The 17319-nt window shown below is 43.0% G+C and overlaps 1 long non-coding RNA gene across 1 annotated transcript; it reads left to right on the top strand.

Annotated features, from left to right (window-relative positions):
* Positions 1-961: 961 nt before the first annotated feature.
* Positions 962-12131, top strand: LOC136509571 (uncharacterized). The gene is made up of 3 exons (XR_010772378.1): positions 962-1225; positions 5045-5113; positions 11986-12131. It is a non-coding gene; the product is annotated as an uncharacterized lncRNA (long non-coding RNA).
* The last annotated feature ends 5188 nt before the right edge of the window (positions 12132-17319 follow it).

The raw sequence follows: 17319 nt of genomic DNA, 5'->3' as shown, positions 1-17319 counted from the left end.
GCACTTGACCTTCTCCATTGCCATCAACCGTATTGACACACTTACCACCTGCACATTTATAAAGCCAAGGGAAATGTTGCATACACACACACTCCATCTCACGTCTTGGTTAGTCCCAACATTTTAACCAGAGCTCGACCATGAGTACTCGAGCACATAAGCACTCATCACACACATTATGAGCACATTCAACCATGTGTTCTCAGTTTGTTAGCCATGAGTACTCGAACAATTTTCTTTATTACTCATATATGAGCAGGCACAATAATACTTTCTCATTAATTGACAGGTAGGATTAGTGTTTGCATCAGAAGTCGATGAAGGTGCAATATCAGTTGTATTCATCAGTACAGAGCAATGGTTTGCAGCCCGCCGTGGAAAGCAATGGTTTGCAGTCGGCGATCGTTGCGGAGACATCCATATGTCTACGATAGTCTTACAATGAAGAAAATTAAAAAATTCAAAGCTAATTGTGGTAGTCCGGTCCTATCATTGGCGATTCACCCTACTCTCCCATACTTACTATCGGCATCTTATAGCGGCGTGATCAAGCTCTGGAACTGGGAACTGGATTTTAAAAACCTTGGCTCCTTCGAACATAACTCAACCGATGGTTGGGTGCTTGCCAAGTTTAACCCAAATTTGAAGGACACCACCTTCACTAGTGGCAACAAACATGGTACGCTCAAGGTTGGTCTTTCTCCCTTTAGCTATCCTTTGATTGTGCTATTATATTTTAACCTACTTAGTTTATTTATGTCCGAGGTTAATATATATAATCTGACTTAATTAGATCTTCTATTCTTGAAATTAAATCTGACTTCACAGGTCTGGTCATATGATTATTATTTCCCTCCTCAGCCTATCACAACAATAGAACTAAATTCAACCGACCTCTTTGACCATGTTACCACTGAGACTGGTCGGAGCCTTGTGGTTATGGTTTGTAATAATGGTCTAAACGTAAGTATTTTTGTGTGTATATATTATTTGAATATGGGATAGCAGTCGATTTGAATGCATGTGTGCAATGCATTTTCTTTCTTCTTGTCTTGAATCAGATATGGGATTTGCAAACGGGGGCACGTGTTCACACACTACACGGGACCGGAGGTTTTATTGGTGCGCTATCTTGCCACCCAACACTTCCACTAATAGTTGCAGGTATCAAGCCCAATGATTTCGAACCCCCGATCGTCCACTTCTGGAACTCCACAAACTACAGGTCATATTTCTAATTATGCATGTATATATCCCCGAGCTAGATAGCACTAAATTCCAAATTTCCAATAGTCGTACGTGTTAGGATTATTTTATTTTCAATTCTTTTTAACTACTGCGTTTTAAAAACAAAGAGCTGCACATCATAATTTTATTCTAGCCTTTTGGTCGCACTTAATTAGGGCGTGTTCAGGTCATACCTTGGTAGGTACTGCCTTGTCAGACAAACAATCCTGAGCCCAGACGTTTGAAATCAGACGTCAGGTGACGCTGCCTGGCCCAAATTAAACACCTCCTCCATATATATACCTGACGCTGCCTGGCCCAAATTAAACACCTCCTCTATATATATGCCAAGAACCAAACAAAGTCATTTAGTTGGTGTTTATATTAGCTTTTAAGGGGGTCGGGAATTTTAGGTGAAATTACTTATTAGGTGAAATTACTTATTTGACACTGTTAAAGTGCGCAACGGATCCGGCCTAGCTCGCTATACACACTAGTCGGCAGCCCCTAGGCCCAGGTCCACCGGACCCACAACATACCAAGGCCTTGGGCCTAACTCAACCCAAAAGACTTGCATGATAGGTGAGGGCTGCCCCTGCCTTATATGTTGTGCTCTCCCACCACCAATTACCGATGTGGGACTAAACCCAACAGACCTTAAAAAAACTCACTATTTGGATCTAAAGTTCACAACATCTTTATTTAACATCCAATTTAACTTTTATTCCCTATATATATGACATCAATGGTAGGTTTGTTAGGCCTTTACACTAGATTTCTCTTTGGGGCATTTCAAGTTTTGCATGATGGACGAAAGTACCCTTAGAGTAACTCCAAGAGACTCTCTATACCATTCTTAATTGCTAGAAATAGAGATTTTGGTGAAAAAATATCATCCAATAGATTATTTAAATGGTTATCTAAATATAGCCATCTTTTATTTCGGATTTCTTAGCCAAAAATAAAAAAACGAGAATGGCTCTTTAGAGTGTACACAAGATATAGAAAAACTGGAAAGATATAGAAAGCGATTTTTATGCAAGTGACTCTCTAAATGATGATTTAGAGAGTGAAATTTAGAAAGACTCTTGGAGATGCTCTTACGTGGCTTGCCTGGTATCTTCTCTTTTTCCTCAGTTACCTGCACCCAGTTATTTTGGTTGACCTCCTCACGACAGTAGACTCCCTTAGGGCTTCTTTATCTATATATACTCAATCCCTCCCGACCCATATCGACTGGGGCAGAAAATAAATTAATAATTTTCCACCTCAATACCTCCCAATATGTATGGATAGTTGAAGGGGAGTGCTATGTTACCAAACAAGCCCTTATGGAGTTAGCTACATGAAGTGAGGCGGTGGTAACCTCCAAGGACCAAGCACTCACCGCTGATCCTCCTCGCTACCGGCCCATAGACTCCTCAGTCTAGGCGTTGTGCTTCCCAGCCTACCATTAAGCCCTGACCTTATTGGCGTCCTAGCCACTTCACTGACTCTTTGTCTAGCCCTAGAAATTTGGCAGCCCTTGGATGGTTGGGCACCAAATTCAGTTGATGAAGTTGAAGACATCCCTAATTAATGTGGGCCAGTGGCAGGGCCGTCCCAACAATTTCTAGGGCCCTTGGGCAAGCAAGACAATGAAGTCCCGGTAATCTAATATTTTAATATCACGAGATTGAACTATATAGTACTACTGGTAATAAGAGTTAACTCGTAAAATATAGTTCGTTAAAAAACGACAATACATCAAAGAAGTTTAAAGAACGGTGAAATCACAGTAACATGAAATGACTTAAAATTTAAAACAAATTATGGGCAACCTGCTGCCTGTGGCATGTCCATAAGTTCCTTGATGAATTAAATAATTAAACTAATAGATCAACAATTCGCTGCACTATCGCTTGATGCCTGTATGTATTGGATTGCAAGGTAAAAAAGAAACTGAAGTTTTCAGATTGAATAAATAATAAATACTGATGAACTGAAACCATAATCACTTACCGCAGAGAGTCGGGGACAGGGATGAAGGGACTGCAGCGCAGCTGGGTTAGTGGGCGCCTGCTGGGATCACGGGATTCCAGATTACGGAAATCTGGATTTCAGGATTTGAGAACGCCGGAACCGCCGCCGCAGCACAACAACACGCATGCTTTGACGCGGAGTCGCGAATAGGAAAGGGTTGCCGCGCAGAGCCACAGACTGAACTGGACGTGACCGTATGGAGCCAAATGCATGTACTACATATACGTATACTCATGGGCCCCTAGTGCCATGGGCCCCTGGGCGTCGCACTGCCTGGCCTCCCCCATGGGACGGGCCTGGCCAGTGGAGTCCAATGCACGACCCAGGCCCATAAGGAGCAATGTGCGATCTGTGTGCTGAAAAGGGTGAACATGTTGTTTCATACCACTAACTTAAATTTGTGGCTGTGTGTTTGTTTGGATGACTTAGCATTCGGAATTAAACTCAGGATTTATACTGGTTTGGGCAAATGCCTTACATCCAGTCGGCGGTGGCATATTGTGTTCCTAAGCTCAAGAGCTCAAGTTTGCAGCAGGGGTTACAAACAGGTGAGAGTGTCGAAGATGGTGTAAAGCGTAGAAATTCGGTAGAAGAAGAATATAAATCCTACATCCCCTTATATAGCCAAGGGGCGGGGTTACAAAAAGAGAGTGGAGCCCTATACGTCTATCAGTCTTGAGGGGGTCTTCCAGTTGGCATCATCTTGTTCTATCTGTGCTATATTGTCGCCACCCCTGTCCAGGGTCGTAGAGGACATCGTGGGAGTAGTGGTTGCGACTGGCCACACCCATATAACGGTTGCTGGAACAGGGGCGCCATAGTGGCAGATGAGGCATGTCCCATCTTTCCTGTTCCACATAGGGTTTTAGTAGCGCAAGGCATACTGTGCCATGTGCCTCATACTTAAGTGCAGCCATGGTACTGAAGGGCATGGCTATCTAGTCATGGGTACTGTTCCAGTCATCACCTTGAGTTGCAGAGGAGGGATCCATACCCGTTCAACATGCAGAGCCACCTGCATGGCCCCTCGTGAAGCCCTAATTGGTGCAAGAGGACTTAGGGTCGGACCGATTGTTTTGACTCCAAGGTCGGAGGCCAAGACATTGCCAGGTCCCAGGTTCACTCAACTCGATTGTCAGTCGAAGAGGGCCAGGCGGCCAGTCGAGGCGCTCCAATTGGTCACTGAGCCCCACGATCTGAGTCCACGGTCAAACGCGAGTGCTCCGTCGGGCATGCCCCCCGGGTTGCCCTCCGACTAATAAGGGCAGTCAGACAGGGACTTATCAGTGGTGGCCTTGGTCTGATTTCATGGTTGATGAGGGTACCCGTAGTATATATATACTCGTTTGTGTATGACCAGAGTGAGTCAATCTATGGGCCCTCGCTCCATCCTAGAGAAAATATAATTTTAATTTTCTTCTAAGTCATTCCATCTCAAATCTAATTAAATATATGCAAAAGAAAGTATTAATATTTATTATACCAAATAATTATTATGAGGATCGTCATGGAATATATATTCATAGAATACCTATATTTAAGAAAGTTTAACTCAATAAAATATAGAATTTCATTCTTTTAGAGGTAGAGATAGTAGTCAATATTGCGATTGCTGAAAATTTTCGATATAGTTATGCTATGTTCTATGGCATGATTTTGCTTGGTCACTAAAATTTTGTCATAGATGTGCACATTTGTACTAGTGGTGTAACTGATTTATTCCGATCCCTTTGTTGTGTTGAATTGATGACGAAGGATACACACAACACTAATCGTGATACTTCCTAAGTTTCAGGCTTGAGAAAACTATTGGCTGCACCTATGGCTCAAGGATCAGAAATCTTGGATTCGTAGGCTCAAAGAGGTATATAATTCATTGGTGTCTTCCTATAATTTTGTACTTAGCTGGCACTAACGTTGCTCATTTACAATGCCATAATTTATACTTGTGAATAAAGGGACACATAGATAGCCTAAATAAGAATTAGCAAAAGGGCATGTAGCTAAGTTGGTTAGAAGGCTTGAGTAATACTCAAGTTCTGAGTTTGACTTTTTGTGGTCTCGTCTATCGTCCTACGTGGAGTGTGGACTATGGTGCGTCGCCCGACTTGAACCCTATGTTAGTTGATCTCCACCAACGGCCTATTGGGCCCTTGCCTCTGCTCCCTGATCGGGGGAGCCCAACCCTAACTGGTTGGTGGGCCCCTGTCACACAGCACATATATATATAGAGGAGTGGGGAACTGGGCTCGGGTCACGAGGTTGAACGAAGCCACCATCCCACCTACAGAAAACCCTAATCCGATCCTAAAGAGGTGCTGCCAGCGACGGGATGTGCCCACCGACGACCGTCGTCGCCTCTGCAGGCCACGGGAACACCACTAGATCGCCACCTCGTCTCCTCCCCGGCCGCGCCGAGCACCGGCGTCCGCGAGGACTACACCGAGCCAGAGCTGTCTCTACACTGGACGCCTACTACGCCGCGGCACCGCCGTCTACGCGTCGCAACAAAGAAAGGCGAGGAGGCTTACCGGATCTATGGTTACACACAGAGAGGTACACATTCGATTCTAACAATGGTTCCAGAGCTAGGTTACCTCTGTGTGACTCTAACCCTAACCGGGTAAAAGAAAAGGGAAAGGACCGGGGGTGGCGGACGTCACTGGAACCCCGGTCACCACCGCCACCACGTGGGGAAAGAAGCCGCACCGTTCGACGGCGCACGACAAAGAACAGAAAAGATCAAATCCAGTTCGGATCTGACAAGAAAGAGGGTTTTTCCCAACTCTAACCCTAACTCGCGTGAGAAAGAAGAAGTGGGTTCGGATTTGGCCGAACCCTAAGACCTAACCCTAGATCCCCTTTTTCAGGTGAACAAGCGAAAAGAAAAAGAACAAAGAAAAGGGGTCGGCACACGAACCCTAACCCCAATCGGTCAAACAAAGAAAAGCAAACAAGATCAAGATCCGATTGGGGAAGAAGAAAAGAAAAGAAGAAGAGAAAAGAACCGAACACTTCCTTTCGGATCTAAACAGAGAAGGGGTTCCCTAACCCTAACCCTAACTGGGTTAAAGGAAGGAGGAAAAGAAAAGGTTTTGGGAAGGAGGAAAAGAAAAGGTTTTGGCCTTAAGATGAACAGAGCCGAAACCCTAACCCAAGAACGATTCCCCATCCCTAACCGGTTGAATCCGAGAAGAAAGAATGGAAATGCAATGAAAGAAAAAGTACAGGGATTGGAACCCGAACCCTAACCCTAACTCTAGATCCACATTCGGATGAACATAAAGAAAAGATATCAAAAGGAGAGAAAACTGAATCGGCCTAATTGAATCAAAAAGCGAAACCCTAACCCTAATTTTGACCCCATCCCCACCACGGGTTAATCCCAAAAGAGAGAAGGGGACGGGAAGAAGGGAAAAGGGGAATGGACCCACCTTCGCCGGTGCGGAAGAAGAAGAGCTCGGCCAAGGGGGCGCCGCGGCCAGGCCGCTCGACGGTGGCGCGCTCACCCGCTGGGGAACACGCACGCCGGCGAGGGGGCCGGCGACGGCGTTGTGGCTCACTGCTCCACCGCCTTCGAGTCGGTCTCAGTTGCGCTCACCTCGCTGCTGTGTGAGGAGAGAAGAGAGAGAGCGAAGAGAGAGAAAGGAAAGAACCAAATGGCCTCTAGGGTTTGAGGACCGCGGCCGGAGAAGGTTTTTATTCGGCCGAAACGATCGGATGGCCGTCGGATGAGATCTGACGACGATAGAAGCACGGGCCGCATCATGGCCCAGGCGGGCGCGCGGAGCTTTGCTGGCCCAGGCCCAGGTTGCGGCCTGGGTGCAGCCTGCGCGCGCGCGGTGAGGTGGGCCGGGCCGGCTTTTGCTGGTTTTGGGCCGAGAGAGGTAGAATGAGCCCGTATTTTTTTTCTTTTTCCTAGAAAATTGAAAATGCAAAATGGCTCAAAAGAAAAATAGAAAAAGTAATTTTTTCCTGTGGGTAAAATTCAAGAAATTGAGTAAGAGGTTTTCCGCTGCTAAAGAAAAAGTATATTCTCCAGTGATTTTGAACCGACGTGTTATTTAACTGGAGAAAAAGAAAGTTTTTCCAGTAAATGTTTATTTCCTGAAAATTGATTAATAGATTAAAGAAAATAGGAAAAGCAATTTTCCCTGTGGGTAAAATTCAAGGAAAAGAGAATTTTTCCACAGCCAAAGAAATTGTTTATTCTCCAGTTAATTTGTACCAACGTGATATTTAATTGGAGAAAAAGAAAGTTTTTCCGCTGCTAAAGAAAATGTTGATTCTCTGGTTAATTTTGAACCAATGTGGTATTTAATTGGAGAAAAAGAGATTTGACATGATTATGATGTTGTTATTTTCTGACCAACGTTGTTAATAATAATATCGTAATTTTAATGATTTATGTATTAATTCTACTTCTGCCCAACGGTGATGTAGAATTAGTGTATAAGAAGAGTTGTAAATTTTAATGATTTATGCATTAATTCTACTTCTGCCCAACGGTGATGTAGAATTAGTGTGTAAGAACAGTTGTGAAAGTTAAAGATTTATGCATTAATTCTATTTCTGCCCAACGATGATGTAGAATTAGTGTATAAGAATAATTGTATGTTTTGATTTTGACCAACGTTGGAATCAAGGCATGCAAATGGTGTTATTTTATGTTAAGAAAAGTTTTGACCTGATTTTCATCTTGACTAAGATGGACTAGGTAGTCACCTCACCGTGTCCCACTGAGTCTGTGGTACCGGTGAAGGAGACAAAAGGGAATGATGCCGATTAGGCAACTAAAAAAATGGATTTTGAATCCCAAAAGATGTCCTATGACTTTTGAGCATAAGAAGTGGGTCACTGCCAATAAGAAATGTTTGGCTGTGATAAAGAACATGATTGAACCTGCAATTGTGGGCTCAATCCCAGAATATGACACGGTCACTAAGTACCTTGATAGAATAAAGAGTCAGTTCACCGGCTCTTCAAAGACTTATAAAGAGTTAGTTCACTGGCTCTTCAAAGATATATGCCACTCAGCTGATGAAGCAGCTGGTGACAGAGTGTTACTCTGGAAAAGGTGGCATAAGAGAGCTCACGATGCGTTGTTGAAATTATGGTACTGTTGTTTAGGCCATATTTCGAGGGGGAGAATAGAAAGACAAGTTAAGAATGATATTCTTCCTCCATTTGAGCTCTCAGATTAAGAATAATGTAGGGAATGCATAAAAGGAAAGTATGTAAAGAAGATTAAGAAAGATGACAAACGAAGTGCAGAAATTTTACAGATTATTCACACAGACATCTGTGGTCAACTTTCCTGTAAAGAGTGTGGATGGTTATGTTCCGTTCATAACATTCACAAATGATTACTCCCATTATGGCTATATTTATCCAATCAAAGAGAAAAGATGTATTGGATAAATTTAAGATATTAAAGATTAAGATAGTCAGGTCTGACCATGGGGGAGTACTACGGTCGGCATACCCTAAAAAAATGGCATAGTAGCTCAGTATTCTACACCGGGTGAACCTCAGCAGAATAGAGTAGCTAAAAGAATCAATCACACCCTGATGGATATGGTGGGTAGTATGATAAGTTACTCCACCTTACAGTTGAGCTTGTGGATGGAGGCGTTAAAAACCCCATTCATATTCTCAAAAGAGTACCAAGTAAGTCGGTGCTCAAAACATCGTATGAGTTGTGGACAGAAAGAGTACCCCCACTAAACCACTTGCGTGTGTGTGTGGGAGCTCTGCTGAGGCTAAAGTATTTAACCCAAACATTGGGAAACTAGATCCCAAAATAGTAAGTTGCTATTTCATTGGCTACAAAGAAAAGTCAAAATGTTTTCGTTTCTACTGTCTAGAGTGACATACAAAGTTTGTGGAAACGAGACACGCTGTTTTCCTAGAGGATGAAAAGATGAGGGGGAGCATGGTAGCTCGAGAAATTGTCCTTGAAGTGAAGCGGGTGTATGCGCCCACTCCAATGATTCATGAGCCAATTTTCTCACTACATGCTGTCGCTGCACAGACAGTGCAAGATACTATGGTGTCAGCACCTGTTGTTATTCCATCTGTGACAACAATGAATGAAAATGAGGAACCTGTTCTTTAGAATCCTATAGAACATATTGCCACACATGAGGGGGAGCAACAATAGCCTCAAACAGAAGATGTGCCAAAAGTAGAGGCCCCTAGAAGGACTCAAAGAGTTAGTAAATCAGCTATTTCTGCTGATTATGAAGTGTACAACACTAAGGAATTTCAAATGGAGGTTGATTCCACCTCTTTTGAAGAAGCCATGAGAAGTGATCATTCATCAAAGTGGCTTGAGGCCATGAAAGATGAAATGAAATCAATGAATACCAAAAGAGTTTGGGACTTGAAAATAATTCCTAAAGGAGCCAAAACAGTAGGCTGTAAATGGGTCTACAAAACAAAGCTTGACTCTCAAGGGAATATAGAGAGATATAAAGCACAACTTGTGGCAAAAGGCTTTATGCAAATGAAGGGATTGATTACAATGAGACCTTTTCTCCAGTCCCATATAAAATTTCCTTTAGAATCATAATGGTATTAGTGGCACATTACGATTTAGAATTACATCAGATGGATGTAAAGACGGCATTTCTCAATGGAGACTTGGAGGAAAATGTTTATATGGCACAACCGAAAGGTTTTGTCATGGAAGGAAAAGAACGAATGGGATGCCGCCTAAAGAAATCCATTTATGGATTAAAGCAAGCTTCAAGACAGTGGTACTTAAAGTTTGATCAGTTAATAAAGAATTTTTGGTTTTAAAGAGAATGTAGAGGACAATTGTGTCTATACAAAGTTTAAGAATGGGAAGTTTATCTTCCTTGTCCTGTATATGGATGATATCTTACTTGTCAGTAGTGATGTCAGTCTACTACAGGAGACAAAGAAGTTTTGTCTTCAAAACTTGATATGAAAGATCTTGGTGAAGTCTCGTTCGTTCTAGGGATCGAGATTCACCGAGATAGAAGAAAAGGGGTATTAGGACTGTCACAAAAGGCATACATAGAAAGAATCTTAAAGAAATATAGTATGCACAAATGTAGTCCCTCACCTGCTCCTATAGTCAAGGGCGACCGATATGGGGATTATCAATGCCCCAGGAACCAATATGAGCTTAATCAAATAAAAGTGGTTCCATATGCTTCAGCTGTTGGAAGCTTGCAACATGCTCAAGTATGTACGCGCCCTGACTTGGCATTTGTTATCGAGTTTTTACTTGGCAGATTCTAGAGCAATTCTGGAACAGAATACTGAAATTAGTAAAGAAAGTCTTGCATTATTTGCAAGGAACGAAAGGCCTCATGATGACATATAGAAGATCTGATTTATTCCACATAGTGGGATATTCAGATTCTGATTATGCGAGAGTGAATACATATCCAGACGTGGATTTTCTATCATCTCGTAAAGGGGAGCTATTTCATGGAAAAGCTCAAAGCAAATTATCACTACATCGTCCACAATGTATGACGGTTTGTAGCGTGTTATGAGGCAACGGGTAGGTGAACTGACTAAAGAAGTTCATACCCGGTTTGAAGGTGGTTGACGACATCTATAGACCACTTAAGTTATACTGCGATTATAATCTGGCAGTACAGTGTGCTCACAACATAAGTCAAGTGGTGCTGCCAAACACATTGACATAGAGTATTATGTTGTGAAAGATAAAGTCCGGGATCAAGTCATAAGTCTTGAGCATATAAATACAGAAAAGATGCTCGCGGATCCGCTTACAAAAGGCTTACCACCCAACATGTTCAGAGAACATGGTGTTCAGAGAACATGTAGCTAGCATGGGTTTAAGGGAAAGCCTAAAATTCCTGGACAAAAGAAGGCCCAAAGATAAGTATCTATTTCAGAACAGAGTAGTGTGTTGTAGCTGTTAAGTCTATCGGCAATGGACCGTGACGATGAGACATGCTCTATGCGCTAATCTGTAATGGAATGAACAAAAGTAAATGATATGAAAGTGAAAGATGAAATGAGATCAAGGGGAGAATGTTAGTTGATCTCCACCGGCCTATTGGGCCCTTGCCTCTGCTCCCTGATCGGGGGAGCCCAACCCTAACTGGTTGGTGGGCCCCTGTCGCACAGCATATATATATAGAGGAGTGGGGAACTGGGCTCGGGTCACGAGGTTGAACGGAACCGCCATCTCACCTACAGAAAACCCTAATCCGATCCTAAAGAGGTGCTGCCAGTGACGGGATGTGCCCACCGACGACCGCTGTCACCTCTGCAGGCCACGGGAACACCACTGCATCGCCAAATTTGTATAGGTTCATATTAAAAAAATGAGGTCATGCAAACAATCATCGACAAATTTGACCATGTATTTGTCTGTGAACTAAAAACAAGTGTTAGGCTACCATCTATTTCTTATCCTTTTCCGCATAGGGAACAAATGGATAGATTTCTTTTCACAAAACTTATCATTTTATCGCATGGTCACAATGATTTATTTTTTTCATAACTTGAGGTCCAACAACACCCTATACAATCGGTGTAGGACAGATCGACGAACGTACAGATTGAAGAAGTTCCGGATCGGTCGTAACGTATTTATAGTTTAGCTACCAAGCACTAAAACTTAGAGTTGCCAGTTGGGAATTGACTTCTCTTCTTGTTTTCTTTTTTCTTTCTTTTTTGCATTTTGACTTTCAAGTTTGAACCTGGAACATCTTGATTGTGTAGGCTCGTGATTGGAACCGATGAGGGAATAGAAGTTATGGAAATTGATATGGAGTCATTAGCGTGCCAGTGTTGACGCCAAAAAGAACACGAGAGTCTTCGATGATTAAATTAATTTATTTGTCTGCGTTGTACCGAGAAGTGCCATGACTGGTTTTTGAGCAAACTAGCAAATAGCAGCCTTCATTATGATACTATCCCCTTGTGCATAAAACTGGTACGGGGAAAACTTTAAGTGTCGATAGACAGCATGCATTAAGGACATGCGCAGAGGTTGGAAGCTCCAGCAAAATACATCCACGAAATTGGTCATCGCTTTGTTAATTTTTGCCCCTACTGTATATGTACGTGTGCACCGTGCGCGGCGACACGCTACGAAAGGATAACTGTGATAAATTGGACTGCAAGACGATGCATGGTTTTTTTTTTTGTTGAAGATAAAGAGAGTTAGCATTCTGGTTGATGAGCCCGCCGATGCGCTCTTCGTGTACAAACAGAGTTGAAGATTTATATATGCAGCATATGTTGCAACGGAGAAGCACACAAATGATGAGATTTATGCAGCATATGTTGCAGCGGGCCGGGATGAAGGAATTTTAGTGCTTGGTAGCTAAACTATAAAATAGTACTGTGGGCTAAAATTTATAGTTTAGCTACCTAACAAGCTCAAATAGTTTAGCTACCAAGCACTAAAATAGTACTGTGGGCTTGTTAGGTAGCTAAAATTTATAAAACAGATTGTTAGCCCATAGTACTAAAATTTATAGTTTAGCTACCTAACAAGCTCAAATAGTACTGTGGGCTAACAATCTCTCATCAGCCGAATGAAGGAATTATCTGTCTTTCGATTGAAGAGATCTGTTAACTTTTCTCCTATAACGGTTGCTCTTTTTTTTTCCGTCTCCAATCCCACAATCCAAAGTAGCTAGCGTAAATACAGTAACATGATTTATCAGTTGTTGGTGTTAGGTCAGCCGATCTGGAAGAGTGATATCCGCCGCCAACTCTAATCCATCGTGCCTTAGTGGAATCCCTGATGGAGAATTGCCAAGAAAGTAAATGGCTTGCCCTAGAGAAGGCATTATTAGATGATGAAAGCGTGGATCTGTAAGCACTAGCAATAGGAGGAGTAGAAGAGCAGAGGAATCGAGAAGAACAGAGGATAGCAGATCGGAGGAGTAGCTTGACTTAGAACAGAGGAGTGATTACAGAGTAGAATACAAGTTGTTTCTTAATTGATGCCTTCTCGCTTCCTCCCCTTCGGCGTACGGCACTAGCTAACAGAAGCTTCACACCCACTCCAGGCCTTGGACGTGTGGGTTGGGCCTTCTCGCATGAGCACCACGCCGAGGCCCATCTTCCTGAGCAACGTTGTGATCATCACTTGGGCCGACGTTGTCCCTGCTATGGCGTGGTGTAGCAGAAGTAGTGTTGTTGACAGGATCAAATCGTCCTCAAGGAATCAATCCTTAGCAACTTTACGATAAATTAGCAAACAAAAGAAAAAGACTATGCTGCCCCTCATTCAGCATGTTCGTTTGTTGGTTTCAGTCTCATAATAAATCAGCACCAGCCGGGCTTACCAGCTCAGAAACCAGCCAACGAATAGGCTCGTTAAATTATTAAATCTTAATTGCTTTTCATCTACCGAGACTCTTAATTGAGATGTGTTCATTTAGAGTATCAAATGTTGATGACTCTTCACTAGTCTAGCATCCAAACCTATGCTTTGGTATTGGAGACAAGACGTGGAAGAGGGAGATGGGGGGCTGTGGTTAAATGTGACAAGACTTCGAGGCGAGATAATGTGACCATCAGCTCTAGAAATTGATTCTTTTGGAGATAAATTTTTCTCTAGAAATTAATTCTTTTAGGAAAAGAGCGAGTACCTTTTTTTTAGGACATTACAAGAAATTTCTCTCATCGACAGATGTGTTGTTATTAAAATTTTTTGACAGAGGTGGGTTTGGAGCAGTTTACAAGGATGTGCGCACTCAAGCTGCCAACTTTGCTCATGCAGTCATGCCCGCAAACGGTGGCGGATGCAGAACAGAATTGAAGGGGGACTGGTCTCTTATTCTTCCTCTCTCTCTCTCTCTTCCTCCCCATATCCCCCCCCCCCCCCCCCCCCTGATCCGCTCCTGCCCGCAAACCTTATATTATACGCTGATGATTAGTGTCGTGAACCGCAGGTAGAACATCGAAATGGGACGGTCGTTGCTGTGAAGAAACTTCATAACAGGATTGAGATTGTAGAGGAGAATTTCCAACGTGAGGTCAATTGCTTGCTGAGCCGGACACCGTATGGACGATCGCCGTCCGCCCGGTCCCTCACTCCTGTGTCTTCGCCACTGGGCCCATGGACGAAGGTCACCAGATTCAGCCCCGCCCAGCCGACGCGCTCCAGCCGCGCGACGCTTCCCGCCTCTGCCCCACGTTTCTCCGCCGCCCGACGCGCCGACGCCATCCCTGCTGCCACAAGGCGGTCCCCACCAGCCAGCCCGGCAGCATCGGCCGGAGGACGAAACGCCAGCACCAGCAGGCGATCGTCCGGTTCGGCGTCCGATCCGGTTCCTAAGACTCCTGCAGTAGTTGCCAACCAAAAATCATTTTGCTTCCCCACGAGCACAGGGAAGCACGCACAGCAAGGCAATGGAGCAATTTGTAGTGCTCATTCAAACCGTAGTACAAAGGAAAGTCATTTATTTGTGGTGTCACAGAATTTTCAATCTGTAGTACGTGCAAACAAACTTAACAGTGGTCCAGAAAAGATGAAAGCGCGTCGTTTATTTCAAACATTTCTATCTTAATTATAAATATGCACGATTTTTTTGCGTTTTTGAGAAAAAATAAGAAATAAAAGTATGACGACTGAATGTAGTAGTTAGAAGAAAAGGGGAATACATTTGTCTCACCAAGCTGGCAGAACTTACTCGATCTTTGTTTGCTAGAAAAACATGTTCTTCGCTGAAAGCAAACAAATTATTATTATTGCCATAAACGCGAGAAGCAACCAGGTCGGTTGTACTCATCAACCTGATATGCACACTGAGCATCTCCAAGTGTCTAGCCAAATGATTTTGTAAAGTTAAATATGGCTATTATTAGAAAAAAAAAGTCTCCAACAGACTCTCTAATTGCCTCTCTAAATTTAGTGGCTCTCCAACCCACAAACTTCGCTCGCTAGAGATGGAGTCGCAGCCTCCCTCGCCATCGGGTCTTCCCGCGTGCTCAGCGCCCGCACACGTCGCCCTCTTCCCTGCCCGCGCAGCTTGCCCACGGGCGGACAGCATCCGCGGCTGACTCCTGGGCAGCAGCAGGCCAGCAGCCATCGTCGGCCTCCTGGAACGGCGGCGCCCGCGGCGGACTCCTAGGCGGGCAAGCTACAGCAACCATCGCCGGCCTCCCCGGAACAACGCACGCAGCGGACTCCCAGGCGGGTGCGGGCGAGCCTTTCCTGGACGGTGCCCACGGCGGACCCCTGGTCCCTGGAGCTCTGGTCGCCTTTCCAGTCTTCCCGATGAGATCAGGAGTGGTCCTGACTAGCAATTTTTAGAGAGGCTGAGTGTCACTCCAGAATTGAATCTCACCTGCTCCTCACCTTACTCCCCACCATAATGCTCTATCGGGTATTTTCTTGACCAGGAGATTAGCAGAATTTTCAGCCTGCCTCTATCCACACAAGCTGCTTCCCAATTGGAGGATATTCAGAACCTCATGCGGCAAAGATCATGGGATGTAAATGTTAATGATATCTGGTGTTATTCCTGGGGATCATCTAGGTACAGCAGCAAGAAAGCTTACAACCTTCTAATTGGGCATACAGCAGCCTCTCCTCTTTTATCCTGGCCGTGGGTTTCAAGCAACCCAGATAAACACAAGTTTTTCTTTCGGCTTCTACTCAGAGACAGATTGAACACAAGGAATCTGTAGAGAAGGAAAAACATGGAACTTGAGGATTACAATTATGTTTTTGCAATTCTGGGTGTGAAGAAACTGCTCCCTCTGTCCGCAAAAAGATGCAATTATGGGATCCGTGGTGGTCAAGTTTACTCAAATTTGATCAAGTTTATAGTAAATACTATTAACATTTATGTCTCTAAACAAATTTATTATAAAAATGTATTCTGTAACTAATCTAATGATACTAATTTTGTATTATGAATGTTAATATTTTTTTATATAGTTTTGGTCAAAGTGTAAATCGTTTGACTTCTCGAAATGCGAGAATTGCATTATTTTGTGGACAGAGGGAGTAGTTTCCATCTATTCTTTGAATGTACTCTCAGCCATCCCCATTGTCCGGAATACAAGCATTCAACCACTTATGGTAATAGAAGCCAGGACAGCTTTTGGGAGTCCTCTGTTCATGGGAAGTCTTATCACAGCATGCTGGGTTATTTGGACGATAAGAAATACAGTTATTTTTTATAATGGGCAGATCAATTTACATAATTGGAAAAAGACAATTCAAGGAAGAGCTTGGTCTTGTGTGTATAAAAGCCAAGCCAAGTCGACAGCTGCTCTTAGCATTTGGAGAGATAATTTCTTTTAGGTTTTTCTCCCTTTTCCTTTTTGGGCCTAGAAGCCTTGTATTTGTGTTTTTTGTGCTTTTTGTTCTGTTTTATTCTGTTTATCTTTTCACCCTGTAAATAACATACTTGTATTCAATTGAAAGAAAAACAAAAATATTAGGTAGGGGAATCCCCTGCTGATTCGTTAAAAAAAACTGAGTGTCACCGCGAGCTCTAGTGTTACAAGCTTTAGCACCGAGATTTAGGCCTAAGAAAAATTTCCAAAACGAGTTTCTCGGATTTTTGATTTAAAACATACTTGAAGTGATAAGTGAATCCTGTGTGTCTCACTTTTGTGGGCTCAAAGAAACGTCCAAGTTAAATTACTCAGTGCGTAAAGATATTTAGGAATGCCTGACAACAATTCTAGCAAATAAGTAGCGAATGGTTTGTTCTATGGGATTAAGCGTGAAAAACATTTTTTATAAACAAAATAAAATATAGCTTGTATTTCATGCTTAGATAAAAGTTTGAAGTGCAAGTTTAGTAGATAAAAATGCAACTTTATTTTGGTAAGTAAAAGTTGTCCAATAGTATATTTGATAGCTCAGAAATCGAATCTGAGGTTTAAACTAGAACTTTTCGTTGAATCGGCAAGAAATTGGATTTATGTTGAAAGGTCAATTTTGGCGAATTATGTTGAGCAAAATAGTTCAATAGTGCTTCAGTATTTCGCTCCTATGGGTTAATATGCAGTATGGGCTTGGTCTTGATATACTTATTAGTTGAAATCGACAAGGTTTAGACCTTTTAGAAATTAAGG

This window comes from Miscanthus floridulus, chromosome 15 (genome assembly GCF_019320115.1).
Source record: "Miscanthus floridulus cultivar M001 chromosome 15, ASM1932011v1, whole genome shotgun sequence".
NCBI lineage: Eukaryota > Viridiplantae > Streptophyta > Magnoliopsida > Poales > Poaceae > Miscanthus > Miscanthus floridulus.
The sequence above is the reverse complement of the archived record's forward strand: the minus strand, read 5'-3'. Positions and strand labels throughout refer to the sequence as shown.